General features: G+C 38.1%; 1 protein-coding gene across 1 annotated transcript in view; it reads right to left on the reverse strand.

The window, feature by feature from the left end:
* LOC117269856 (scavenger receptor cysteine-rich type 1 protein M130-like) overlaps positions 1–4096 on the reverse strand; it is a 39395-nt gene extending 35299 nt beyond the window's left edge. Inside the window, exon 1 of the mRNA XM_078161872.1 lies at positions 3833–4096. The gene's annotated coding sequence lies outside the window, so the exon portion shown is untranslated. The remainder of the gene's footprint in view (positions 1–3832) is intronic.
* Between the last annotated feature and the right edge of the window lie 5593 nt (positions 4097–9689).

Raw genomic sequence — 9689 nt, forward strand, 5'->3', positions numbered from 1 at the left:
CAGAGTTGCTCTCAGAAACTTCCTGAATCACTCTTAAGCTAAGATTTCTTGCTAGGAATTTTTAGGCTAAGTTAGGAGCTCTCTGAGAGGACTCTGAGAATCTTTGTGAATACGGGCCCTGGTTTTTAGACAATCAAAAAAAAAAACTGCTAGGTGTAGTGATTTTGGGGTATAGGCTTGTGTTCTACATTGTATTGATAAACTTTTTCATATTATGCAAATGGATTTAGCAGATCTCTGTTGTCGTCCCTACAGATGAACATAACTTCATGGACTTTTTTTTTTACTAAATGTTCCCTCCACCCGGTTCTTGAATATTTCCATTTTTGATGCCAGTGCTCCATATAAACAGCTCACCACTACATTTTTCTTTTTTTTCTGTGCAGATTTCTACTGTGGTACATTCTAATACATTATCAACTGATGGTGACATGCTTTCCACTGCCTGAGGCCTGTACTAAGAAGCAAGATTTGAAGTTAGCGTGGTAACTTTGGAGTTAACTCTGGGTCTATAGTAATAAGAAGCTGGTTCCCTTTTTTATCGGCATAAATCACCATGGTAACTGATGCTGAACAGCTAACCAGCTTCAGAGCAGGTTAACTTCACAGTATGTGACCACAGCCCATCAACACGCCGACCTCAGCCTATATACTGTTACAGGTCAGTAGAATCATTTCATTATTTTCACTGGTTTTAAAATAGAGCTTGGAACAAACACAGAGATGGTTTACACACTAAACACATGATTTTAACAGGATTTTAACTGATGCAAAGTTTATTTTAGTTGTAGTGAAAGGGTTGATTTTTAACACTGATTCATCACTGCAGCTCAGAATACCATTAGACACCTGTGTGATGAGAACTAGAATAAAAACAAATCGTATTTTATTACTAAAATAATCCACACACTGTTAATCAGCTCCTGTTATTATAAAAGCGACATCTGGGTCAGATAGACCTCATCAGTCATTAACTAGGCTACTTTTCCACCCTTCACCGCAGTAGCAGAAACATTTTTAAATTGTTTTATGTGACATTCATCATCATCCAACTAAACAGCAGTGATGTCTCAGCTCAGTGATACCTGCACGTAATTTAAGTCTCGGCTGAAGGTGAAATTTTGCAAAGTATTTTTAATGTTTCTGCGTTTTCTGTTATGAGATTACAGATGATCGTTTATATCCCATGCCACGGACATTTTACTGGCTCACAGTCACAAACACTTTCGGTACTGTTTCTTATCATAACATATGAAGCAGCCTACTTCATTTATGGTTCTGATGATGTCGCGTGTCATTAACATCCCCGCCTCTTTCACATGAACGTGCTCGTGGCTGATAGGAAAACCCAGAGTTGACTGAACTAGTTGATAACCAGCTTTGTAGTACCAGTTATCAGATGGCCGATGTGACAAGTTAGTCAAACCAGATAAGCAAAAGATATCCTGGGTAAGTTGAACTGGCTTTGTAATGCAGGCCTCTGATATTTGATGTTTTTATTGACATACAAAGCCACGCCCCTCCATTCTTGTTCATCATGTTCATATAGTTTAATTCATATCTATTTTTCTCAAAGTCCACAACTGTCTCAGGACTGATCCAAGTCTCTGATATGGCTTTTATACTGAATGGCTTCTTGAATTGACTTGAATAATATTTCATGCTCTGAAAGTTGGTGTAAAGACTTCAGCTGTTAAAGTGGATAATTGATATTTCATCATCTGACTTAATTGTCATGTTAAATGCTCCACCTGTGTAGTAGCAGCAATTGTAATTAGTATTGCTGAATACATTATTTTCTGGATCCAGGTCATTTTCCATATCTTGTGATTTTTTTGTTTGCTATATTCAAACATTTTCAAAACCAGTTTATCATATTGTGTCGTTCTCATTATTGTATTTCATCAGCTTTCAAAAGCTTATGGAGTCACTTGTATTTTCATAAATTGTGGAGTTCAGAGGACCCTGCATACAGTTACTACGTCCACACTCTCGCTAGCTGCTCACGAGTCATGTTAGCTGCATGATGGAAGGTCACACTACACTACAATATATGTGTGGTCAAATGTGTCCCAGGCTGCCTCAGCAAGTGATTTGAGTGATCACATCGCAGTGCATCTTGTTGGTTGTTTAAACTTGTATTTAACGCTGGCCACATGTGATTGGATCGTCCAAGACATGTTACTACCAGGTGTAAACAGGCTCTCAGTCACATGATCGGGTTTTTCTATTGGCCAGTTACACAACTGGACCAGTGGATCAGACAGTTTTCATACTGAGAGACAGAAAAGAAAAGTTACAATTACAACATTGTGGGTTTACCTCAGTGTCTCTTCTTCTTCCTTTGCTTCTCTTGTAGAAAAGATCCTACTGAACGGTCAGTGGTGAAATACTTTGATGTTTTCAACTATTTTATTGAATCACAAGGTAAAATCCCCATTTAAGATACTAAAGATCAAAACCAGGCATTACATAGCTTAGTTAGCTTCAACCTGTACAGTTTGTCTGGCCAAATTAGCAAAATGCTGGCTGCATGTTTGCATACTGAGTGTCAGGATCCCACAGTTTCCTCATATCCTCCTGCTCATGCCTCACGTCTTATTGTTTTAAAGCTCAGTTTTTTGGTTTGGCAGTTTGTGAAAACTTAGTTATGAATTCTTTACAGTGTTGGTAGTGCATCCCACCACAGAGCAGCTTTTAGGTAGTTTGTGTTTGCTAGACGTTAAAGACAAGGAGGCACCTTCAGGTAATACAAAGTCAGTGGTGAGGGCGGGAGTTAAATGCACTCTGTCTCTATTGGGCTTCTCTCAGTGTGTCTGTGTGAAAGTATCCAATCTGCACATCAGCGTCATGACAACTGTTGCTAAGTGAAGACTGCGAGCATGTAAAGGCGGGGGAGCAGAGAGCGGCCTCACTTCTCTGAACTGCATTTCTGTGAAACTGAAAAACTTTAATTAGATAAGAAGCTGCTGAGAAATTACTAATTATAGGAATGTGGTCTCTGTTACCATGACAACCAGGCTGAGATGTTCCTATGAGCTTAATGCAGTCAGAGTCTTCTTGTTATTTCCTGTAGACGTGTTAACATCAGCAGAGTCATTCAGAGGAGACTGAATTTCAGCAGTGAATAACCATTATATTGATTATTGATGAATCTATGATGATGTTTTTCAGTAATCAATCACTGAGTCTATAAAACATCAGTAAACATGTGCAGCACAGTTTGTCACAGTCCAAGGTGACGTCTTTAAATGTCTTGTTTTGTAAAGATATTCAGTTGATGTGAATCTCTGCAGGAAGCTTAGACCTGTCCCTTCCTGTTGGATTCCTTTTAACGTCTGAATTCAAACATCGTCCCTCAAACTTTGAGCAGGAAAATGATGATCCGAAATGGTGCAGGATGATATTTGAGTGTTTCTATCACTGTAACTGTCTGTGTCTCACTCAGGTCACTGACACTCATGTTTCCACATGCTCCTGTTGTTTGACTTTAATTAGCCCTTCATTAGCTCTGCTGCTTCCTTTATTCATATCAACTCTGATTCTACTGCTTTTATTTTGAAATGATCTGAAGCTGTGAATCTGTTTAGCAGCATTAACCCTTTCAGTCCCACTGACTGTTTAAGTGAGGCCTGCACATGAACCGATTGGTCCATCTGAGATAGTCACTGAATATAAACACACTGATTGGATGTTGGATAATAGATTAATAACTGACTGAAAGAAGAACAGAATAAAACTTGATGTTGGTGTGTGTGAGCAGTTTGTTCTCTGATTTAAAGGTTCAGTACAAATATTAATAATGACACATCATCTTTAAGCAGAGTCCTACCTGAGCTCCACAGCAGCAACAGCAACAGCAGATCCATGTTCAGGTGGACCGTATATCTGCGTACAGGAAGAGGTGATGCTTTACTGAAATATCTGTCAGTGTGTCGTCTATAGTTTGACAGTGAAGAGTCCAAGTCTGACTGAGTCTCTGTCACATAATCAAGTTTTTCTGTTAGCCCTATTTACAGTTTGACCAGTGGATCAGATGATTTTAATAATAATAATAATAATAATAATAATGATAATGATACATTCTATTTCTGGGCGCCTTTCATGACACTCAAGGTCGTCTTACAGTGTAAAATACAAGGTAAAATACAATAAAATACAAAGTACAAGATAATTAAACATTTTACAACAAACAAACAAACAAATATCAGTTTAAAAAGCAAACAAAACAAACATAAACAAAACATCTACCCACTCAAAGACAGAAGGAAAGCCTGAGCAGGTGAGTTTTCAGACTGGATTTAAAGTGTGGTAGTGAATTTTCATACTGGTATCCAGTCTGAGACCAGTTCTCACACACAAATATGTGTTTAGTAAAGTATGATGCTGTGAGGCCAAACAGGAGGACGACAGTGGAGAGGGAGTCTCCTCCAGCAGTGTGGAGTTCCTCTGTGATGGCAGTGGAGAGGTTAAGAAGGTCGATCTGTGTGTTTCACAGAACATAAAACACATGTGCCCACCACTGGATTTGTAATGAACAATATGTAATGTGTGACATTTAAAGTAACTTAACCAACATTGGAAGTCCGCAAACATCCAGAAACAAGGAAAACTAGAAAGTGAGACCAGTGACACACAAATTTATCCAACAACAAGCCAATGACACTTCATATTTCATATTTATGACCTCATATCTCATAATTAACAGTTTTCTGGTAATTATCACATCTATTATCTGGTGATAATGAAATAGTCTTATTTTCTCTGGTAAATGCAAAGTGCTAGATCACAAACTAAACCAAGCTATCTACATTTATCCCACTAACAAAGTTACATGCTCATGTTAACGCTAACTTTGCTCACCAGGTCAGACTAACAAGCCCTAGCTAACTTTACAATACCTTGTCTAAACACCCACATCATTTCTCCTCAGTTCTCTACCTCAGTTCAGTGTTCACTTTCCCCTAGCTAACACCACCTGGATAAATACTACTTCAGGAGTACAATCACTGCAGTGCTACAGTCTCAAAACATAAAGGTAAACTGGTGTACTGGTACAAGTGGGACTGTGTTGACTGTGTTCATGAGAACAGTCCATTTGAACCACACACTGAGGTGGAATAAATCACTTTGTAAGTGGACACTTTGTGAAATGTCCAAGTTCACAAACTGTGACGTATGTTGATGCTGAACTTACCTTTAAATTCTTTCTTTGGTGTCAGTCGCTCAGCATCAGTGTTCTTGTTACTTGGACGTCTCAAATGAAAATGTTGAAAATAGGACCAAACCAGCTGCAAGTGAAGGCAGCACGTGTCTCAACATTTCAGAATCACACAAGAACAACTTGTACTTACCTTCTGCAGTTAGTCACATGTCATAAATATCATTAGTATTTAGTAAAAACTGTGATTGTAAATTGTTTCTTTGAATGTGTTTTGTGGACTTTATAAAATATGGAGTTTGTTCCTGTGATGTTTGTTTAATGACTTTTTTGTTTTGTTGGTTTGATGTGAAGAGCCATCATATTTTCTGTTTTATTAATTTGTAAGGTTGATTTTATTTATGTTTTTTATATTCATTTGGTTTGATACAATGTGTTTATGTGCCACTGTGTTTTCTTGACTTGTCTATTAAAAATACTTTAAATATATTGTTGATACACCATTGATATGAAACATTTTTCTGGAAAATGTTACGTTTTCTGTTCTGGTAGTCTGAAATGAAAATGTTGAAAATACGGCCAAACCAGCTGCAAGTGAAGGCAGCACGTGTCTCAACATTTCAGAATCACACAAGAACAATTTGTACTTACCTTTTGCAGTTAGTCACATGTAATATATCAAAATAAGTTGGTTATTATTGTGATAGTCATGTGTTGTCTTTAATGTGTTTTTTAGACTTTTTTTGTAAAATGTTGGATTACATATTGCAGCCTAATGTTTGTTTGTTTGTTTTGATTGTTTTGGGATTATCTAGTTTCATGTAAGTGCCATGATATTTTCTGTTTTATTCATTTCTTGGATGTCTTTTTTAAACATGTATTGATTAAATAAAATGTGTTCATGTGCCACTGTGTTTTGTTGATTTCTTTGGTTAAAATTAGTTCTATACTTTGTTGATACATGATTGGTGAGAAACATTTTCTGTTCTGTTGATTAGTCCATAAAATGTTGTGTTTTCCTTTTGTGAACTTTTAGATGTGTTTATACTTTAAAAGGGATTAAAAATGTTTCGAATCAGTACAAAGAGTTTGATATTTTATTTGAGTCAGAGTCGAAACATTTCTAAATTTGTTTTTGTAAACTCTAACTTTTCTCACCATGCCAGACTAACAAGCCCTAGCTAACTTTACAAGACCTTGTCTGAAGTGAAGGCAGCATGTGTCACAACATTTCAAAATCACACAAGAACAATTTGTACTTCCCTTTTGCAGTTAGTCACATGTCACATGTCATATATATATATATATATACAGTACAGGCCAAAAGTTTGGACACACCTTCTCATTCAATGCGTTTTCTTTATTTTCATGACTATTTACATTGTAGATTCTCACTGAAGGCATCAAAACTATGAATGAACACATGTGGAGTTATGTACTTAACAAAAAAAGGTGAAATAACTGAAAACATGTTTTATATTCTAGTTTCTTCAAAATAGCCACCCTTTGCTCTGATTACTGCTTTGCACACTCTTGGCATTCTCTCCATGAGCTTCAAGAGGTAGTCACCTGAAATGGTTTCCACTTCACAGGTGTGCCTTATCAGGGTTAATTAGTGGAATTTCTTGCTTTATCAATGGGGTTGGGACCATCAGTTGTGTTGTGCAGAAGTCAGGTTAATACACAGCCGACAGCCCTATTGGACAACTGTTAAAATTCATATTATGGCAAGAACCAATCAGCTAACTAAAGAAAAACGAGTGGCCATCATTACTTTAAGAAATGAAGGTCAGTCAGTCCGGAAAATTGCAAAAACTTTAAATGTGTCCCCAAGTGGAGTCGCAAAAACCATCAAGCGCTACAACGAAACTGGCACACATGAGGACCGACCCAGGAAAGGAAGACCAAGAGTCACCTCTGCTTCTGAGGATAAGTTCATCCGAGTCACCAGCCTCAGAAATGGCAAGTTAACAGCAGCTCAGATCAGAGACCAGATGAATGCCACACAGAGTTCTAGCAGCAGACCCATCTCTAGAACAACTGTTAAGAGGAGACTGCGCCAATCAGGCCTTCATGGTCAAATAGCTGCTAGGAAACCACTGCTAAGGAGAGGCAACAAGCAGAAGAGATTTGTTTGGGCCAAGAAACACAAGGAATGGACATTAGACCAGTGGAAATCTGTGCTTTGGTCTGATGAGTCCAAATTTGAGATCTTTGGTTCCAACCGCCGTGTCTTTGTGAGACGCAGAAAAGGTGAACGGATGGATTCCACATGCCTGGTTCCCACTGTGAAGCATGGAGGAGGAGGTGTGATGGTGTGGGGGTGTTTTGCTGGTGACACTGTTGGGGATTTATTCAAAATTGAAGGCACACTGAACCAGCATGGCTACCACAGCATCCTGCAGCGACATGCCATCCCATCCGGTTTGCGTTTAGTTGGACGATCATTTATTTTTCAACAGGACAATGACCCCAAACACACCTCCAGGCTGTGTAAGGGCTATTTGACCAAGAAGGAGAGTGATGGAGTGCTGCGGCAGATGACCTGGCCTCCACAGTCACCGGACCTGAACCCAATCCAGATGGTTTGGGGTGAGCTGGACCGCAGAGTGAAGGCAAAGGGGCCAACAAGTGCTAAACACCTCTGGGAACTCCTTCAAGACTGTTGGAAAACCATTTCAGGTGACTACCTCTTGAAGCTCATGGAGAGAATGCCAAGAGTGTGCAAAGCAGTAATCAGAGCAAAGGGTGGCTATTTTGAAGAAACTAGAATATAAAACATGTTTTCAGTTATTTCACCTTTTTTTGTTAAGTACATAACTCCACATGTGTTCATTCATAGTTTTGATGCCTTCAGTGAGAATCTACAATGTAAATAGTCATGAAAATAAAGAAAACGCATTGAATGAGAAGGTGTGTCCAAACTTTTGGCCTGTACTGTATATATACATATACATATATAGTATTTAGTAATTAATGTGATTGCAAATTGTTTCTTTGAATGTATTTTGTGGACTTTGTAAAATGTGGAGTTTGTTCCTGCGATGTTTATTTAATGACTTGTTTCTGTTTTGTGATTATTTGGTTTTATGTGAAGGGACATCATATTTTCTGTTTTATTAATCTGTTAAGGGTTGATTTTATCTATTTTTTTATTTTTCATGCTGAACTTACCTTTAAATTATTTCTTTTGGTGTTGCTTAGCATCAGTGCTCTCCTAACTTAAACGTCTCAAATGAAAATGCATATTTTGTGCTCAACATTCAATGTTAAAAATATGATCAAACCAGCTGCAAGTGAAGGCAGTGTCATTTTTTTTTTAGTTGAGAACAATTTGTACTTACCTGCTGAATCAAACCTGCTGGCTGGCAGGTTTGATTCATTGAAGCCTGAGGCTGAGCGTTTAGCAGGAAGTAGAAACATGGCGTGTCCTTTTGTGAATAAAGTGGTGGACATTGAGGCAGAAATTATTCAGAGGCTGTTGTGTAAGGAGAAGGTTTTAGACCCTGTTTGAATGTCATATCATTCCTGGAGTAGTGTCTATATTAAAGACACTGTTTCACCTCACACTAAATCAATAACTGTAAAACTTCCATTAATAGCCCACGCTAGTATTTGCTTCAATCGCTGAACTCAACAGGCCTATATTTGGGACAGGCCTTTAATTCCTTTCACACAAAACTGCTGCTCAGCAAAGATCAGGAAATAGATCACCCTGTTTATTTGAACCAGTATAAATATTACTTGTGTAAAGCTTCAGATAATATCTTAGTTACAAATCATTCATTTGATTTAGCGCTGACAGACAGGGCATCAGAGAGAGAGAGAGAGAGAGAGAGAGAGAGAGAGAGATGGCACTCCAGGATTACAGCACCTGACCGACACAACACCACTTTATCCTGTTAAAACAATCCTCACAGCTTTTTATGAAAAAACACTTTGACTCTTTTCATTTTAGGACCCTTACAGACTAAAGGAATATGAATAATTTACAAGGTAATCCAGGAATGGACACATTTGATGTAGCCTGGCTTTATACATTTGAAGAGCTACTGTACGACTACTATTCCTACAAAAAAATTAACTGCTGGCAACCAGACCAAGCCTCTTATTGAGACAGGTCTTTATTTCTCAAAATGTGTAGACACACCGAGCCAGCAAGAGGGACTGGGCATTTAACTGAAGTTTTAAGGTATCTGAACAGTCTTCTCCAGCCAGATATATCAAATATTACACATTGTGGGTTTTCTTTTAACATCAGAGACACTGAACACATCAGCAAGGCAGCGCTCTGTCCAGCTGTAAGAAAAGAGACTCTGGCTCTGAAAACACTTTGACCTGTTTATGTGGATACATGATGCAGTGATTCATGAATACTTTTCTTAGATTCAAAGATGTAACTGGCTCATTGATGGGACTCAACATCCCATAATAGCTCCATGTGAGAATAACGGAGATTACATGAAGTCATTTCACAGCAGTTAAATGAACCTCAGCCTAATATTGACAGAGTGAAGTTAATATCTGT

The sequence above is a fragment of the Epinephelus lanceolatus genome, chromosome 19, assembly GCF_041903045.1.
Source record: "Epinephelus lanceolatus isolate andai-2023 chromosome 19, ASM4190304v1, whole genome shotgun sequence".
In the NCBI taxonomy this organism is placed as follows: domain Eukaryota; kingdom Metazoa; phylum Chordata; class Actinopteri; order Perciformes; family Serranidae; genus Epinephelus; species Epinephelus lanceolatus.